We start from the raw sequence: 20,910 nt of genomic DNA, 5'->3' as shown, positions 1-20,910 counted from the left end.
ATAAAAAAGACCCCAAAGAGTTCCCTCCTCTCTTCTACCACATGAGGACCCAGCTAAAGGAAAACTGTCTATGAACCAGATAGTGGGCTTTCACCAGATACCAAATATCCCAGTGCCTCAATCTTGGACTGTCCAGCCTTCAGAACTGTGAAAAATAAGTGGTTGTTGTTAAGCCACCCAATATGTATTTTTGTTACAGCAAAATGAACTAAGACCAAAGCCGATCCACAGAATTTCCCTTCCCTAAAACAAGGCCTCTCCGTTCAAGTATTCTTAACCACTTAACCTCTGAAATTGCTGTTGCCTGGTAGGGAACCAGAAGAAGAGTAAGGTTTCCATGTTTTCCACGCAAAAGTCATTACTTTGCTATGGAATATGAAGTAATATTTGCTTCAAACATTTCCATTTCTGCCATTAACAATTCCATTGGTGTTATATCACTTGACGCTCTCCACAGAAACAAGGAGGATGTGTATGTATGTGTGTGTGTGTGTGTGCATGTGTGTGTAGGGTGTATACACACACATATACATACATATAATAGCATTATAAGTATACACATATATAATAGCATATATATGTTTATATACACATGCATATATATGCCAATGGTTTAGTTCTACTTTAAAGGACAGAAGTCTTGAGACCCAGGAAGAGCCAATGTTTCAATTCAAGTCCAAAGGTAGGAAAAAGCCAATGTATTGGTTTGAAAGCCATCAGGCAGGAAGAATTATCTCTTTCTGCGAGGAAAGTAAGCCTTTTTGCTCTATTTAGGTCTTCAACTGATTGAATGAGCATCCACCCCACACACACAGACACATTATGAAGGCTAATCTGTTTCATTCAGTCTACAAAATTAACTGTTAATCAATCTCATCTAAAAACACCCACACGGACCCACTCAGAATAATCTTATAGCAAATATCTAAGGAAACCATGGCCCACCCAGTCAAGTTGACACATTAAATTAACCATCACAGTATATATAGAGAGGGATGTATTTTAAGAAATTGACTCATGCAATTATGGAGGCCTGGTGAGTCCAAAAAATCTGATCGAGTAGACCATCAGGCCAAAGACCCAGAGAACAGTTGCAGTCCAAGTTTAAAGGTAATCTGTTTGCAGAATTCCTTCTTGCTAGGGGGGATCATTCTTTGTTCTATCAGGGTCTTCAGCTGATTGGATGAAGCCCATTCATGTTATGGAGGTCAATCTGCTTTACACAAAATCCAACTATTTAAATGTTAATCTCATCCAAAAACAGCCTTACAAAAACATCCAGAATCATGTTTGACCACATATTTTTTGGGCACCATAGCCCAGAGAACTTCACACATAAAATTAATCATTATAAATATTCTTTTAGTTGGGACATTCCTGTCTGCAAGAGATAGATATACTATTCAAACTAATATAACAAGTGGTGTGTGTGTGTGTGTGTGTGTGTGTGTGTTTGCGTGCATGTGTATGAAACCCATGGATAGGGTTGCCTAAGAATTCCAGAGCTAAAAGATGTTTTTAATTCTCTTTGTGTTCTCTTTCTTTCTGTCTACTGGCTCAATATCTCCTAAGATATATGGTTTCCTCTTAGTTTTGGGGAAGAAGAACATGGCTACAGAGATATACATGCTTATATCATCCTAAAGTTTAGTAATCCCGCATAAGAAAGAAAGAGTTTAGTGACTATTATGCTTATTTGCTACACAGAACTATCTTTTTTGCTTTTTTAAGGAGGAACTTCCCATATTTTCTTATTTCTCTGAGAAAAAAGCTGAAGACTCAATTTCCCAAGCTCCCTTGAAGCTAGGTTCTATCAAGAATGTGTATTCCTATAAAAAAATAATTGCTTCAGAAGATAGTGTCGTGAAGAAACAGGTCCTAGGCAGAATCTGTTTCTGGTTCTATCGAGGCCATCGGTTCTAGCTTTCTGGAGCAGTATGGTAGATTATGACATCCGTCAGTGTAATGGACACTTAGTAGGGATTTACTGAGTGCCAACTCTTTTCAAAACCTGTGCTAGTGAAATAACAAGGTGGCTTCTGTGCAGCCTCTGCTGGAGTAGTTTTGTGGCATGGCTTGGGTATTGTTCTTGGCTGTATGTTCTCCAATCTCAACTCTCTGGCCCTAAGAGAGATGCTTTAAAAGATTCATTTTCCCCTTAAGGAAATTACAGTGTTTCTATTAGAGCTCTGAATGATGCAAAGAGCTTTTCCATTTCATTATCTAGCTATTAGACTTTGATTAGAGTAGCATAGGTTATATGCACACGAAGAGCCAAAATGGATGGTCAGAATAATAAGTACTATTATTGGCTAGATTTTGATCACCCCCTGCCCCTGTGGTCAGGAAGGTTGAGTATTGTGACTGGCAGCTACACAAGAATCACATACAGTGGAAGAGAGGCAATGTCACAAATGAGAGAAGAATATTGTTTTTAGAAGAAATTGGGACAGCACATACCCAACATAGTGCCTGAAGATGGTGCATTACCCATTTAAAATTTTCCCCCTTACTTTAAAAATCAAGTGGGAGATTTGGGGGGAAACATGCAGGGTTAGCTGACTTGCTGCTTCCTCCTGGATATCTCAGAGATTGGGTATTGACTGACTATGTTTTCAAAGCACTGTGCTATGGAAGCACAATGGTGAACAAAACAGACATTGGAGGTCATAGGGGTTCATGGATAGGACACAAATAACTTAAAAGATAACTACAGTACAAAGTGATAGTGCTATGTTAATGGAAGTACTGGCTGTTCTGGAAAACATAAGGTGATACCAGTCTAATAAAGGCATCCTAAAGAAAATGACATTATCCTCAGTTTGAAGTCAAGAAAGAACTAGGTTCAAATTCCTGCTTAAACACTAGCCAGGTATACCTAGGCAAGTTATTTATTCACTGCAAGCCTCAGTTTCGTCACATGTAGGATGGGCAAAATAATATCTCCTCTCATAGTTGTCATGATTAAATAAGGTAATCCATCTGTGATCCATAGCCTGGTACAGTAGTAGGCACTTAATAAATTTTTGTCATTACTTTAATTTTTTTCTAGGTACATATGGAAGGGTAACTTATGCTTCAGTGAAAAGGATGCACATGAACCTTTGCAAAAATAACGTGATCTTTCAGGAACTAAATGAGTGAGATAGAGAGAAGCCTAAAGAAATACAAAGCCAAGTTAAAAATCTGGGCTTTGGCCTAAAACACACAAAAACATAATAGAAAAACTGTAAGAGGGTAAATAACATGACCTGTCTAACATGTTTGGCCCGATGTGGTCACCAGACCAGAGGATGACAGTTATTATCCCAATCCACGAACTTGAATAAGTGGTGAGATTTGTTGGTCAGATCAATTAGGGTAGTGGTATGAGACAAGAAAGCTGACAAATATGAGAGATATCCAGGAGGTTAAGTTGATAGACTTTAGTGATTTTATTGAATGTGGGAGAGTATTGAGGTGAAGGAATAGTCAAGGTCTTCTGACTTGAGAAACAAATTGGATTGTGAAGACATTTATTAACATAGAAAAAACTGAACAAACTATGGGGGGAGAAGGAGGCCTACAGAGTTGAATATGAGTATGGAGCTGCCAATATGCCCTGGGGATGCTGGACGTTTCTGATGTTCTAGAGACGCATCTGATCTGGGCAGATAGATGAGGGTCATCAGTAGTAGCTGGATCATAAGTGGTGAGAATTCAAGTGATCATTCTGGGAAGGAATAGAAGAATAAAGAGAAAACAATGTCCAGAATAGAATCCTAAAAAGCAACAACATTTAGGTGATGGGACAAAAGAGACTCTGAAAATATGATTGAAGAAGATCAAAAATTAGAGACAGATAATTAGAAGAATATGCCGATATGGAAGCCACGTCAGAGTGTGATCAATAATGTTGAGCTTTGCTGAGGAATTCCAAATGTTATGTATTTAAAATGAATTGACAGATTGATTTCTTGGAGGCTAGAACTGTAGTATATTGAGGAGTAGACTCAAGATTGAGTGGAAGAGACATACGTGGAAACAGAAAATATAGACCTTTTATTTATTTTTTTCTTGTAGTGGTTCATTTGCGATTTGGAAAGATAAGAGTAGGAGGGGGTTTTGTTGGTGGTGGTGATTTTATTATTGTTTTGTTTTGTTTTTAAGCATAGGAAACATTTAAGTATCGCTAAGAGGTGTTTTGAGAGCCAGTGGATATGGTCATGTTGAAAATGACGGAAGACTGAGGGGGTAAAGCATAGAGAAAGATCTCAGAGAAAAGCTCAGGTCCTAAGAATTGGAGAACAACTGAAACATGTAACTTTAAGAATAATGCAGCCCTTTCTCCTGTAACAGGAGAGAATTACCAATACATAATACCAACACCACATATATATAATACATTACACAATGGAGCACTGGAAGCCATAAAAATGGTTGTTTAGTATTATACATTTTGTCCATGCAGATTTCTATGATTTAAACGTGAGTCAAGGCTAAAGTGATTTACTTAAAAAAACAACTGCATTTTGTTGACAATTTTTTATAACACCTCCATTTTCATTATGCAAAATATTAGATTTTTTTTATATTCCCCAAATCAATTATATCTCTGCTGCCGCTGCTACTTTAACTTGAGCCTTGAGGCGTTCCAAGATAACGTAAACTACCATCCGCTTTCAAAAATTTTAATGTAGTCCTGATCACAGTTGTCTTTTTTATGTATGCTGGGTGTTGTGGAGTGATGGAAGGGGGGAAGCCCCTCATTTATCAGTATAATAATTTCAAATAATGAACTCTTCATACAAGCTGAACACAATGAGAAAGGACAATAGCCTTCTGTTAACTTAGAACTGAAATCTGAAAAGCTTATCATTGTTTAAATTTAATTGCCTTAAGTTTACTATGATAATATTGGCATCGGTGTTATGTTAATATTACATGAAAGAAACTAAATTTTTAGCCAGGGGCTATTAGGAAAAAAAAAGGAGTTGGCTTTCACATTGAGTGTACAGTACCTTACTTTAAATGAGAACAGAAACTTAGAATTGAATTGAAATGACATTGACATGAATACACCCCTATCAACTTGGGGTTATATCTGAACTCCCATACTCTTACAATTTGCAAAGGGGCTGTTATTGCAAATGTTATTTTTTCCAATAAAGAGACAGCTCATTAGATCTCATTACTAGTCAGCAGCTGTCGCAGAATATAGATTTCCAACTTGGAGCAATACATCTTTTCACAAGTGCTTTCCCTGAAAATGTGGAAAAGATCTATTTCATCGTTAACCTACAGCGACATTATCCACGGCTGCGCTTACACCTTTGGCTTTTCTGCAGAGCAGTTCATAGTTTAGAACTTTAAGGTGAATAATTCAAGTTTCTTCTAAATGTAATACCTGATGCTTACAAATTCTAAGGGGATATTTACAATTCTTTTTCCACCGCAACTAGTAATATGTTATTCTGAAATCTGGATAAAATTAATAATTAACAAATGTGTCTTCAATACATTTCTTTCTTTCTTTTTGTTTTTGTAAAGGATATAGAGGATAGAAAAAGTATAATTTAATTTTCTCTCTGCTCAAAGAGCTTACACTCTACTTGGGGAAATGAAACATAGACAGTAAAATTGAGCATAGATATAGTTAAATAATGATTAAAGGCAAGTGTTCAAGAAAGATAATAAAATAATACATGATTCCTTGTTAAGTGCATTGTAGAAGGAATAAATTCTCAGAGAAGAAATACATCAATGTGCACATCTAATGTCTGGTAAGGTTTCCTATGAGTGAAAAAATAGCTTCTTTTTTTTGGATATTTTGGGAGGTTATTAAGTGTGTGTGTAAAAGAGAGATGGGGGGGAGAGGGGGAGGGAGAAGAGGGAGGAAGGGAGAGAGGCAGAGAAAGAGAGAAAGAGAGGAAGGGAATGAGGAAGAGAAAGAGAGAGAGAGATGTGTGCAGAAGGAGGTAGGTAAAATGGGAAGGACACCCAGGTCAGAAGATCAATGCTATAAGCAAATAAGGAGCTATTTTAAAAGGTGTGCTTGATAACACACACACCCTAGAGTTAAACTGCAGAAAAAGATCCTGTTAATGTGAGAATTAGGGATTGAAGTCGGAAAGATAATGTGAGGTCAGGCCATAGGTTACTTTAAATGCCAGGCGAGTGTGGGATCTTTATCTGTGAAGAATGGAGACTGGCTTACTCAAAGGAAGCACTGATTTCAGAGTAAAGTAGCCTGGAAAACGAAAATTTCAGCAATGGTTTGGCTGAGGGAACAGAAAAAATTCAGTTTTGAAACTGGAAGACAATGGATATGTGAAAGTCACAGTCGTATGGCCAAGACATGAGACATTTCATATACCACAAAAAGCAAAAGGAGACATTTCAGGAAAATAATTCCAAAAATATTTTCCAATATTACAGGAACTACAGATCTATAAAAGATCAAGTGTCACAAACAATACTCTTCATCAAACACTTTACCTTAAGCTACAAACCATTATACTTACTATAAAATTTTATGTATATAAATCCTATATTTTCTGCATTTGACTTTTTTTGCTTGGTACTTTAAAGGACTATCCAATTATAGATTAATGAAATAATTTTCTTCATTCATTCAAAAGTATTTAATATAATTTTCAGATGGCTGTGCTACTTTTCTTTCCTCCTTTATTTCTAATACTTGGTATTTTGATTCCTTAAAAATTAATGAAATGAATATCTATTTTTCCTCAAAGAATTAAGCAGTTAGCATGGTAGCTTTTTAATAATATAGGCATAAAAAAGATTAAAACTTATTCCACAAAAGCTGAGATTGATTGACCATCCCATCATATTTCAGGAGGAAAATAAATAACTATCAAATAGGATTAGATTGAGAAAAATCCATCCAGACTTTGTTCACTTTGTTCATTACTCTCATGGCTCTCCTCTTGAAATACAGGCTTTAGAAAAGAGGGAAGGGAAGGGAAGGGAAGGGAAGGGAAGGGAAGGGAAGGGAAGGGAAGGGAAGGGAAGGGAAGCGAAGGGAAGGGAAGGGAAGGGAAGGGAAGGGAAGGGAAGGGAAGGGAAGGGAAGGGAAGGAAATACATTTCTTTTTTTCTCTTTTTTTTTTAATAATAAGCCAAAGACTTATCCAATTTATACCAACTCTCAGAGCATGCCCAGAGCTCCTTCTCCTTGTCTGAAGAGAACCTCAGGATGTCAGAGACTGTGTTTTGCCTGTTTCTGTCGTCGTCTCCACTCCAAAGAGAACATGGGATATATGTTCCAAATATGTTTGTTCAATGCACACACTCCATCTTTCCTCTTGAATAGTCATTGGTCTCCCTACCCTTTTCATCAGTATGTGTATAATCTCAACCCCTATGAGTATGAAACCTTGTTCTCTCCCTTTTGGAGAGGCAGATTTGAGGCTTGGTCTCCCATCTCCTCTTTGAGTGCTTCTCAAACACTTTCCTTGCTGTAAACCAAACCAACCAAAAACCCACACATACACATTTCTTGCTTCACCCATTACATGTGCTTTATCTAGGGTCCCCTAAAGTCAGCTGCCTTATAGGAAGGACAGATGCTGCTTTTCCAGGTGTCCATAGTAAATAATCTTTCACATGTTTTTAATCACTTCATCGTTCTAAAATGCATCCATTTGAGACAGCAAAACCCGTTAAACAATGCAGACTATGTGTGTAGTGGGGGGAGGGTGGGAGCAACAGCACAGATGTTGATTTTTATCACACTTTCTTTTTTATTCCTGTAATTTTTTTTTCTCTATATGTAGGTCGTATTTTCTCTTTTGTCCTCTAGAAATTGGAACAAATGCATCATTCTACTAATTGTTATACTTTTAATGTAAACTTTTCAAAATTATTCTTTTTAATTTTCTAGTCAATTTTTATTGACTCCCCACATGAAAGGTATAAAATTAGCATAATATATCTTTTTACAATTTTAATACTCTGTTGACATGAGATTAGATTCTGAGAATATAATTATATTAATTGTGCCATTATTTATTCTATTAAAAGGTATTAAATCCATTGAATTACATAGCATATTACAGTATCATGAATTTACTTTTTTAACCTGGTTTAGTGTTCAATTAAGCCCTTACATGTTGCCTTTTTTTTTTTTCATTTTCATCTTGATTCATTTCTCAGCCTAGTGTAGCATACTTTAAAATATAGAAGTAGAGGGGTGCCTGGGCAGCTCAGCTGATTAAGCATCTGATCCTTGATTTAGGCTCAGGTCATGATCTCATGGTTGGTGAGACTGAGTTCCACCATCCAGCTCTGCACTGACAGTGAGGAGTCTGCTTGAGATTCTCTGTCTGCCACTTCCCAGTTCATGTACATGTGAGAGCATTCTCTCTCTCTCTCTCTCTCTCTCTCTCTCTCAATAAATAAATAAATAAACATTTAAAAAAATATATATAGAAAAGGGAAAGTGTATATAGAAAGTATGTATTTATTGGTATCACAGCTAAACTATTACTTGCTTTCTTATAAACTTGGGTCCTCTTCTTCTTCTACGCATGTTTTATCATTTTCTATGTTTTTATCTGTTGTTTTCTGAAAGAATTCCTTTATCTAGTCTGAAATCATTCCTTTTTTTTTGTTAGTTTTGTTTAATTCAGTTTTATTGTCTTCTCATAGTTTTTAATTTTAGTTAGTTAACATACAGAGCGATATTGGCTTCAGGGATAGAATTCAGTGATTCATCACTTACATACAACACCCAGTGCTCATCACAAGTGCCCTCCTTAGTCCCCATCACCCATCTAACCCATCTCCCACTCACCTCCCTCCATCAACCCATAGTTTGTTCTCTATCATTGAGTCGCTTGTGGCTTGTTTCCCTCTCTACACTTCCCTCCCACCTTCCCATATGGTTGATTGACTTATTTTACTTACCATTATATTCTCCATTCACATTGTTAGTTCCATTCACATTGTTGCAAATGGCAAGATTTCATTTTTTTAAAGGCTGAGTAATATTCCATTGTATACATGCCTCACATCTTATTTATCCATTCATCAGTCGATGGACATTTGGACTCTCTCCATAGTCTGGCTATTGTTGATAATGCTGCTATAAACAGTGGGGCGCATGTATCCCTTTGAATCTATATTTTTGTATCCTTTGGGTAAATAATTAATAGTACAATTGCTGAATCATAGGGTAGTTCTATCTTTAGTTTCTTGAGGAATCTCCATACTGTTCTCCAGAATGGCTACACCAGTTGGCATTCCTACCAACAGTGCAAGAGGGTTTCCCCTTTCTCCACTTCCTTGCCAACACCTGATCTTTCTCGTGTTGTTAATTTTAGCCATTCTTACAGGTATGAGGTGGTATCTTATTATGGTTTTGATTTATATTTCCTTGATGATGAGTGATGTTGAGCATCTTTTCATGTGTCTGTCAGCCATCTGGATATCTTCTTTGGAAAATTGTCTATTCATGTCTTCTGCCCATTTCTTAACTGGGTTATTTGCTTTTTGGGTGTTGAGTTTGATAAGTTCTTTATAGACTTTAGATACTAACCCTTTATTGTCAGAGGCCAGCTCCAGCAACCAGGGGTTCCCAAAGGAAGAACGGTGTCGGTGAAAATAAAACAAAATTAAAATAAAAAAATAAAAAATAAAAAACTAAAACTAAAATAAAATGGATACAGACAACAGCAGTGTGTTGAACTGGCCGATTTATTGTAGTAAACATGGCATTATATATGCTAGTGATTTCCTTGTAACATACATCATCTATGTTTTTCTAACATTACCCAATTTTGAAAATGTTCCTATGTGTCAACAACCTTTAGGAAATGACATGGCAATTTTCCCCTAATTTTCCTGCATACCCTTTGATTATTGTTTAATTTCTTACATTACTCCATTATGCATCTGCATTTCTCTATAATCTACAAAGCATTTGCTTTGCTGTTCTCATAAAAGGCCCTCCATTTCTCAACACCTCAAGTGGAACAGGTACAGGGACATGACCTCCTGACCACATGAGGCCAGAAGAACAATGTGTTTGCCTCGGTCCAAAGTGCCAGGAAGGGGCCGAAAAAGCCTTAGAAATCCATGCCCCATGCATTCTCAGAGAGACAAGGCACCTAGGAACCAATGAACCTTTCTGTACCTTAACCGACTAGGCTCAGTCATCATCTGGAATGCCTCCGAGGGCCAGGTGGGCCTAGGGGTTGAAGTCACCTGTGCCCAGAGATACACTCCTTAGTTGCCGGAGTGAGGCTTTCAAACCCATATGTGTCTCCTTTACAGGCCCTCCTTGCTGGCAAAGGTATGAGGCTATCCTTCCTGTAAGTAGAGGAGTCTCCATAGGGGATGGCAAGGGCTAAACGTAAGGCAGCACAATTTCTTGCGGAACCTTATTTTCTTTCCTAGCGGTTCTTTTCCCAGAGGGCCTGTCGAGAGCAATTCCCCAACAGACAATACCCCAGGTAGTTTTAAGGCCAAATTACTTAAAAGCGGGAGTACAAGCGGTGGGTCACCTTGCAGTCACCAATCTGTCCCCGGCCCGGGCCTTGCCACTCAGGCTGGGATGGCTCAGCTTCCAGCACTTTATCAGATATGTTGTTTGCAAATTTCTTCTTCCATTCCAGCAGTTGCCTTTTACCCTTGTTGGTTGTTTTCTTCATTGTACAGAAGTTTTTATCTTGATGAAGTCCCAATAGTTCATGTTTATGAAATTGTTTCTTATAAACATCCTATCTTCTCTTCCTAAATGCTTATAGGATAGATTTCATTTTTTAAAAATCTTCTTAATTCATCAAAATGAATCTAGGTATTAATCTCTTTTTATTAAAATTTCTGATGTTTTTATTTTGTGACTTGTCATCAATTTCTTGATTTCATATATTTTTTCTTTTATGTATTGGCTGGATTTCTTTCCTACTGTTTCTATCCTCTAAGAGCCATACAATCTAATCTTACAGTGATCTCTTTTATTTTTTTTTTAATTTTTTTTTAACGTTTATTTATTTTTGAGACAGAGAGAGACAGTGCATGAACGGGGAGGGGCAGAGAGAGGGAGACACAGAATCTGAAACAGGCTCCAGGCTCTGAGCTGTCAGCACAGAGCCTGACGCGGGGCTCGAACTCACGGACCGCGAGATCATGACCTGAGGCGAAGTCGGCCGCTTAACCGACTGAGCCACCCAGGCACCCCTAAAGCTAGCTTTTTAAAAGCTGTAGTCAGATTCACAAAGAAGAGGTCAACATGGCTCTCCATTGGTCTTTGCTTTGAGAAACGTCCGTTAGCCTACTTAGTAACGTTATTTTTTTTGCGACAGGTAATTTCTATAAATAATCAATAAGATAATTGTAAGCACATTTGTTATAATAATTTTTTAAATTTAAGCTCACCATTTCTGAATACTGTTTTAGTTTACTAAATCATCCACATCAATATAATTAGAAACAAGTAGAACAGCATGGTATATAACAACCCGTACTTTTGATATGTTACTTGAAACAAAGCTAGTCATTTATTTTCATTTGAAGAACTTTGTTGGGTCTTCGCCAATGAATAATGTATATTTTATTCCTAAGGCTGCGTTATTCATGTTGGAAATCACATAAATGCCAACCCCGTCTTACTCACAGCCTGATCAGAAATTAGTTAATGACTTTTTACTAGTGTTTAGCCATACTGAAAAATTATATCTAATCTGTTATTCCCTGTTGTTTTTAGGTGTTTTGTATAACAGGAAAACACTACCACTAAGGAAAACATATTTAAGTGTTCTTGATTTCCACTATCTGTTTCATGCCACGCTGAAGTTTAAGGAAGATGGCCATTGTATTGTTCTTTTCTTTCCCTTTCTTCGCTACTCTACCCTTCCCTTCCTTTCCCTTTCCTATAAATTAGGGCCATATTTGTGATAGTATTCCTTTATGTGATGGGATAAAAGGACTGTGACTTTTATTAATTTTTCCCTATAAATCACTGCCCAGGATCCTACTTTGAATAATTTGGTTATTGTTTATTACCTGATTTCTTGTTTAAGGTAGATGGCCATTGTATTGTTCTTTTCTTTCCTTTTCTTCCCTTTGCTTTCTTTTTCCTATAAATTAGGGCCATATTAGCATTTAGAACATGAAAATTTTTATCAGAGTTAAGACAAATTATAGAGCCAAATATTAATTTTAATATCATGTTTAAATATATATCCAGATGTATATATAACTGTACTGTCCATTTAACTAGACATTTCTTCTCACTTGTTAAATTATTGTAACATGTTAACAAGGCCATATATTCTAAAAAGTATGTTCCAAGTTGAATCAAGTATGCAATTGATGAATTTATGGACTCCAGAGTGCCTCAGTTTCTATATTTGCAATGTAACTGATTTCCTAAATAAATTATGACAGCTCTATTTTCAAATTAGTTTCCTTTTTCCCAAAGCATTTCAGAAATAGAGTTGAAAATAAGGCATATAGATAGATCTTCAGGTGCTGTTTAGACCACATTTATCTCAACCATATTTGAGTTGATAACCCTAATTCTCTTTAGCTCTCTTTTTTTTCCCCCAAAACATCTTCTGGACCAGTTTTATTCATTATTATACACGGTGCATAGACTGTTAATAACAATCAATTAAGGGTCCCTTGGCCTTCTATGGTCCACATCCTAATCAAATGCAGCCAAAATAATGCTGGCCATGAGCTCTGCCAAATAGACCATTAGCCACTGATAATTTGTTTCAGTTAAAACCTCTCTTTAACAATAAATAAATGACCAGTTCCAACAAGACATAGTAAAAACACGTTATTTAGGTGCTTTGGTACCTGTGCTTATGCAGACTAATTGTTATACTTCAACTATTTCAGTTCTTACATAGATATTGACTAAATTCAAGGTTAAATAACAAGAAATCAGGTAATAAACAATAACCAAATTATTGAAAGTAGGATCCTGGGCAGTGATTTATAGGGTAAAATTAATAAAAGTCACAGTCATTTTATCCCATCACATAAAGGAATACTATCACAAAAAAATTTCTCTTGCCAGTACATCCTCAAGAGAGCCTCTCTCGTATAAACTAAATATAAGCACAGAATAAAATGCCAGAAATGATGTTGCCAGGTAAAAAGATGAGCCTTGTGAATAAAACAAAAAACCTTGTGAGTTAAAAACATGCAGGTATAGGTAGGATCCAAGACTACTAATTTTTATTTTTTATTTTCAATGCAATGTGACTGCAATGCATTCCTATAATACTTGATCACAGTTAAGCATGTCTCTCTCTCTCTCTCTCTCTCTCTCTCTCTCTCTCATTAAACTGTAATCTTCTAGAAGACAGGGACTCTGCAATATGTTTTATAGCACTCATTGTTTAAAGGCAGCATATGATGCAATTTACGCTCTAAAGAGTTCAAATCACCATGGGAGTGTCTACATTTTAGGTCTACAAGGACGATTTGGGAAGGATGAGTGAAGTGGGTCCGTGTTGTGCACCATGGGACTCACTTTTGGATATTTGACTTCTCTAAATCTTTTTTTTTTCAAGAAAATATAGGTTCTATGCCTTCTTAATATTAAAAATAGCTTAATAATTACAGCTGGTATGATTGTGAATAATTATTCTGAACTGGAATCTTATATTTTATTTGTAACTATAAAATTGCTTATTTCCTACAGGCAAAGTGAAGCAATGCTACTGTTTTATTGAAGAGTACTTAAAATGTAATACCTATAATAATATTCTTTTAATTTGTTTATATGTGATACTTTCAAAAAATTGCCCTTATACATGATTCCCTCTTCTAAAAAGAATTTGAATTGTTGATCATTTGAAATATGGCCTCAACCACATTAGTATTGTTGAGTAATACCTTTGAGCAAATGGCTCTGCAAACAACTGTCATCTCTGAGGTCTTCACTTTGTACAGTGTCCCGCCTTCAAAGATCTTCTAAACGTTTCATCCTGAATGCCTTGTGGTTACCTCAACCCCAAAATCTTAGTTTCATCATCTTCCCAATAAATATAATGTACTGTACATATATCTGTCACTATCATTATTTTCCTAGGGATCCAAGTCCCAAACCTTGAGCTTTCCTTTATCTTTTCTAATTCCACCTCTAGACATGTGTCAAACTGTTCCCTTCCTTTGCATTCTCTCTGCAATTTACTTATACCTAAAGAACAGATCAAAGTCTATCTCCTTTGTCACATTTTCCCGTAGTCACAACCAACCTGACTTTACTTTCTATTGCAGTTTCTTAGAATTCTAAGAAGTGTGCCCCAAGAAGTTATTTTAACTTTTCCCCCAGAAAGGAGATACCTGAAAAAAGAAGGTAATAAAACACTGTCTTAATAGCTAAGTTAGAGAATACAAGGTATCCTGCATTGCAAAAATATATCTTTAATTTAACAATTAGTATTTTTTAATTCAAGACATGATTTGTCTATAATATATACATCTCTCCTATCTTTAAGGACTATGCTTCCCAGAATGTACTACACTTTCATGATTTTAAAGAATTAGCACTGCTGTCAGTGGTGCTTGACTTGATATTCCAAAACAATCTCCCTTGAGGAAGTTCAGATTTCTATCTTTCTCTTTCAAGATTAAAACGCTTTTAAAAATTATAGCCTGTATGATTAAAAATAAATAATTTAGGATTGGTGTTTAAATTTGATTTATAATTATGGAAAAAATACGCTTTCAAATTTCATTAGTGACAACTTCCCAAAATCTCAACTAACTTTTATCATTTTATGACTGTAGGGCATTTATATTACTCCTTCCTCTTGAATATAATAATTAAATAATTCATAGGTGTCATTTAAAGAGTAAGTGGGAAAAAATCTGAGATTAAAACTGAAGTTATTAAACCTAGAACACCTTAAGTCTACAGCTTGAAGATAATTATTAGGAAGATTCTTTCATCAACTATTATGATACATGAGCTCTTATTTGGAAACTTAACTAGTTTAGGATATCATTAAAATCCTTAAAAATGTTTTTGTCATGTCATGGGCCTCCCAGAGCCATCCAACTTGTATACTAATTATTTTTTCTTGGCTACATGCTGTTTTAATTACATTCATTATTTCTGTCATTCTGCAAAATCTTATGCATGGAAGTGCTGGTGGCCTGGTGCATAACCATTGCTTTTTCCTGCTGTGCTAATGGCTTAAGTCCAAGCTGAGGTGCAAATGAAATGAGTTTAGAAGGCTAAATTTGGCCCCCAGTTAATTTGCTTCACAAACCTGCTACCGATTTTTTTTTTTTTGTCATAAGCTGGCTCAGTTACAAATCCATGTTCATAAAGCACTCAAAAGTTAGACTGAAATTGGTAAACTTTTATCCTTCGTGATTATCCATGATGTTGTCAGCAGGAAGTTCAAGGAGAGATTTCTGGAGGGGGTGAGGAAAAAAGAGGACAGAATGTGTAGAGTGACTCTTACTAGAAATTAAATGTATTTCAGCAAGGAGAAATAACAGATTAGGAGGAAAAATACAGTAAAACGAAGGAAAGAGAAGTTGTGTCTGACGCATTTTTGACAGCGTGTCATATGAGGAATATCAGTCATCTTTGGCTAAAAGTATTCATCCTGACACTTTCCTGCTTTCTATAATTTTAGACACAGAGAAAGATAAATGGTTCCCATTGATATCAGTATTTTTGTTCCTTGTGTGCACTCTTTGCCGAATATCATGATTTCTTCTCTTCCTTTCTGTTTTCTAAGTCTAACCTGGCAACATAACCTGAAAATTCCTTGCAACCACAAATGATTCAGAATCAAAACTCTCAATAGAAAATATCTCAATAAAAATGTATAAATATGATCACAGATAAATATTTTAAATGAGTGGTTGTTAAAGGTATTCATCCATATGTTTTACTTCACTTGTAGACTCCGTAGGAATTCACGGTATACATCTGTGTGTATGTATTAAATTTTAAAATTTAGCTCTTTTAGTAATCAGACAATAATTGGCATATGGAACATGGTCTGTTCCAATGCCACATGATTAGAAACGAGCCTCTAATGTCCCTCTTACTGTGTTTTTGTGGCATATTTTATTCAATCCATGATATCTAAGGGCTGTGAGGTTTTGTTTCATTTATTTTGCAAATAAAGACTTCAGTGAACATTGTTTATTTTTATGGAAGAAAGATGAAGATTATGACCTCTGCTCTCTAGAAATTAGCTTTCAAGTGTGTAAGGCAGATATATAAATCCTACAAGATTCTTGCTTTATGTCATAGTTACTTTACTTTTTGTTCGTCATGGCTATTTACAGCAAAGAAAATTTTATGCATAAAAACAACAAAACAAAAGTGGAAACATTTTTCAGAACAGTTAAACAGGTTCTAAGAAACTATTTTAAATCAATTTCAGATATTGCTGATCGGCCTAATGAAACGGGCAAGAAGATTATAAAAGAAAAGGTAGATAAAAACACAATATACTAAGACAATCTTCAGAGAAGACTTCAGAATTCTATTATTAGAATTACAAAAGTATATATCCACTCTTTAAAAACTAGGTGATTACCTTTGTCTTGATAAAGTTGTCCATTCTGTCCACCTTCCTATTTACGTGACTAGAATGATTATTGCATTTTGTTTAAAATTTTTTCAATGTTTATTTATTTGTGAGAGACAGAGCATAAGCGGGGAAGGGCAGAGACAGAGGGAGACACAGAATCCGAAGCAGGCTGTGTGCTGTCAGCACAGAGCCCTATGTGGGGCTTGAACCCACAAACCATGAGATCATGACCTGAGCCAAAGTTGGGTTCTTAACCGACTGAGCCACCCAGGTGTCCTAGAATTATTATTCATTTGAGTTGGGGAAGCTGACAGACAGATTTGTCCCAACTAGGTGCCCTTAAACAAAAACTCAAATAATTGATCTAGGTATAGTTAATCAAATATCAAAGCATGATTTTCATATCTCCATGCTTATTGAACACCTTAAGAAAACAACTGGAAATAAATAATATAGAACAGCATACTTCAATTCTACAGAATTTGGTTTTATACCATATACAAATAACTACATATAATTGTGTTTCCATTTCATTATCTTTAATTGCTGTCATTTATTCTTTAACATAACCCTGATTTTCTTGCAGGCTATGGTGGATTTAAGTTGCCCTCATTTTCATTAAGTGAGCCCCTATCATGAATCCAGTATGCTTTGGTGTATCGAATGAACTTGGTCTTAAAAGTCCTTGCCATAGGCTTCAATTCAACCTTTGGTCTTGATCTAGAAAAAGAAACAATTAAGTGTTTACAATCTCTTTGGCAAAGATCACATTTGTCCTTTGAATTTCTCTGCTTTTTTTTTAACTTGTCTCACCACTTAGAAAAAGAAAAAAATTGAAATGAAAACCAGATGGAAGTATGACATTGTTGTTGTTTAAAAATCTGATGCTTGTTTTCTACCAATCAATGCTTCCCAGTAATTTATCTTTTAAGGTTTGTCCTGAGTTTTCTGTTTTAGAAACTTTTCATGAGATCTTGTCATTTCGTCTTCTTTCTTTCCTTATCTGCAGAGAATGGCTACCTAATGGCCTTCTCTACCAAAAGTCTGTCCCTCTATTTAAAAAACAAACAAACAAACAAGTCTGTTCCTCTATTAGTTACAGATGATCCCCTAAAGTTTCCAGTCTGGCTTTTGACATAGATTATTTTTTACTCTGGAGATTTAAGTTTTGAAAATCTCACTTTAAACCAGAATATAACTTAAAAATTTTTTTTTGACTTTTACTAAGCGTTTTTGTAAAAGAAATAGAAAAAGTTTCGTTAAGCTCTCAAATCAACATTTTTTTTTCTTTTGATAGCAAATTGATTTATGGATGTAATTAGCCACACACACACAAATCTCCTTTTATAAGCTTCTATATACATGTTTTCCTACTTGGGTTCCTTAGACTAGATTAGCATGCTTTATTACACACTTCCCATGTATCTTCAAGTCTATTATCTAATTGTATCTAAAGTACTCCTGATAGGTAGGTAGAGAAAGGCTATTTAATCCCCATTTTATAAATGAAGAAAGCAGAGTACAGAGAAGCTAAATGATTTGCCCAAGGCCATGTACATCTCTGCGGTAATTCCGTACCAGAATGAGTTTGCAAGAACCAGGCACCAGTGCAGACAACGGTTAATCTAATCCCCCAGTAGGGGGATGGGCAGTTAAGACTGATGGCAAATTAAAAATAAGCCAAAAACTATGTATTTCATAGAAAACCAATACCCTGTAATATCATAATTTAATAAAGCTGACTAGAGAAAAGAAGCACCTCTCTAAGTACTGTCCGTCATTTGCAAATAAATGGCTTCAGAAGAAACAACAAAAACAGCACAAAACAAAAACAGCACAAAAAGATGACCAACAATGCAAAAACAGTGTTTGAAAATCTCAGTTACATGATAATTGTACTCTGAATATGTATTATTAAAGCAACATAAGACATTCTTAGGGTTTAATTTCAGCAAATAGGACTTTGTTTTCAACTACCAGCAAATCAAGCATTTGAAACAGATTAGCCTTTTAAATTTTATCTCTGTTTTGATGTAAAGACAGAACACAAAACAACACCCGTCTCTTTTATTTTCCCATTTGTGTGTTTTATTTCAAAAACAAGTCTTATAACAATTTTATTACAGGTAAGAGATATAAGATGCCTTACTTTTTGTGTGAGTCCAGCTCCTTTACTGGGTGAGGAGATAACTTGCCAATAGCTGGTTTCTCAATAGAGAGGGAAATAAACAAATGTTCAATAATGTGGGGAAAAGAAATCAGTAGTTACATAATAATCTTAAAATGGGACGTGTTAAAATTCTTAGTACCTTGGGGCGCCTGGGTGGCGCAGTCGGTTAAGCGTCCGACTTCAGCCAGGTCACCATCTCGCGGTCCGTGAGTTCGAGCCCCGCGTCGAGCTCTGGGCTGATGGCTCGGAGCCTGGAGCCTGTTTCCGATTCTGTGTCTCCCTCTCTCTCTGCCCCTTCCCCGTTCATGCTCTGTCTCTCTCTGTCCCAAAAATAAATAAAAAACGTTGAAAAAAAAAATTAAAAAAAAAAAAAAATTCTTAGTACCTTGAGGAAGCATAAAGTATGAATCAAGTAGCTTTATGCTTTTGTAATGTGGAAAAACAAAGAGAATGTGTGATAAAGGAAGAATAAAGTTCTGCATTATTTTTATGATGTCAGAATGTTCCTTCTTGTTACTTTGGACCTCTTTCAAAGCTCTAAGGGAACATTATAAGTAACAATTCAAAGAAGTTAAGGTGGGGAAAATCATCTTGAAACTCAAAAAAGCTACCACTATCTGCTGAACGCTCTGACTTTATTAATACCCTTAAGTAAAATAAGAATCCTAGAAGATTTAAATTTATTCATTCAGCAAATATTTTGGTGTCATTAACCATTAGATGTTAATAGCACCCTTTCATAATTGAATAGAAGCCTACCCTCATGGAGTTTAAAGATTTTTTTGGATTGACAGAATGAAACAAATGATCACGTAGGTGATTTAATATTAAAAAATTGTGATTTTTGTGAAAAACACAAGTCGCAGAAACTAATATTGACTGAAGAGACAGGATTTAATATCAGGCAAAGGAGATAGGGATGAGGAAAATCAGAGTAATCAGAATATACTTTTCAATAAAGGAAAAACCTATGCGCAGACTCTGTGTTTGTAAGGAGCTTGTGTTTGGAACATTGGGAGAATCTTAGGAGATCAGAAACACAATGTGGGGTGGGGTGGGGAGGGAGTAGGCATTAAAAGATTTTAATCTTTTTTAACGTTAATTTATTTTTGAGAGAGACAGACACAGTGTAAGTGGGGGAGGGACACAGAGAGAAAGGGAGACACAGATTCCAATGCAGTCTCCAGGCTCTGAGCTGTCAGCACAGGGCCTGATGCAGACTCAAACCCACGAACTGGGAGATCATGACCTGAGCAGAAGTCGGCCACTTAACCGACTAAGCCACCCAGACACCCTGGCATTAGTAGCTTTTAAACAGTATCTGAGAGAGGGATGGGAAAAAAATGAATGAAATCATGAACTCAATGAAATAAAAATGTGTTAATGAAATAAGAATATATATATGTGTGTGTGTGTTTGTGTGTGTGTGTGTATGTATAAGACATATATATAATAACATATAAATATATTAATAGCTTTAAAGATTCAGGAAATAAAAAATCTCAAGCAGTCAGGCAGGAAGAAAAAAAAACCAGATTACTTAACTAGGAAGAAAAATAAAATTGTAAAAATAACTTTAAATGTTCATGTTCTGTAGAACCACTTTTTAAAGAACTATTCTAGAAATCAGAAAGATTAAGCCTTTATCCAAGGGACATGTCATCAGAGAAATGCGCCTGGCTTTATCCAAAAAAATTTGGGAAAGGACAGTGCATGACATCTCATAAATCTGGGCAGAAGAAATAAATTCTTTAAGTCTGCGTGAGAAGATTTTTTGAGCCAACATTTTAGTTAGATTATCTTCTTATTTATGGGACGTGCAATTCAGGCCAAATTCTGACATTCAACACTTACAGAAAGTCTCCATGGGAGATAAGAAGGTGCTTTCTATTTGTAACTGGAGCAGAATTTGGCAGAAATGCTTTGTGAATAAGTCTGTAAATCCAAAGAAAGTTAAGGGCTGTGCTCACAAAACATGAGGTTGCCTATCTGCCCGTCTGTGCGTCGGGCAGATCTTATTCCCATTCTATTAAAATCAATAGCACCTAGTAAAATTGCTTACTTTCTAAAATGTTTACAAATGCTTAATACATAAAAATTTACTCAAAGAGAACACTTTAGGCAAATGTTATATGAATCAACATGTGTTTCAATCTATGAAGAAAACAGGAAAGGGCAATAAGTAAAAAAGTTACTTCTTCTGCTCCATCTTCTT

The sequence above is a fragment of the Panthera pardus genome, unplaced genomic scaffold (assembly GCF_024362965.1).
Source record: "Panthera pardus isolate Hobbes unplaced genomic scaffold, ASM2436296v1 HiC_scaffold_17, whole genome shotgun sequence".
In the NCBI taxonomy this organism is placed as follows: domain Eukaryota; kingdom Metazoa; phylum Chordata; class Mammalia; order Carnivora; family Felidae; genus Panthera; species Panthera pardus.
This window is presented reverse-complemented; position numbering follows the sequence as displayed.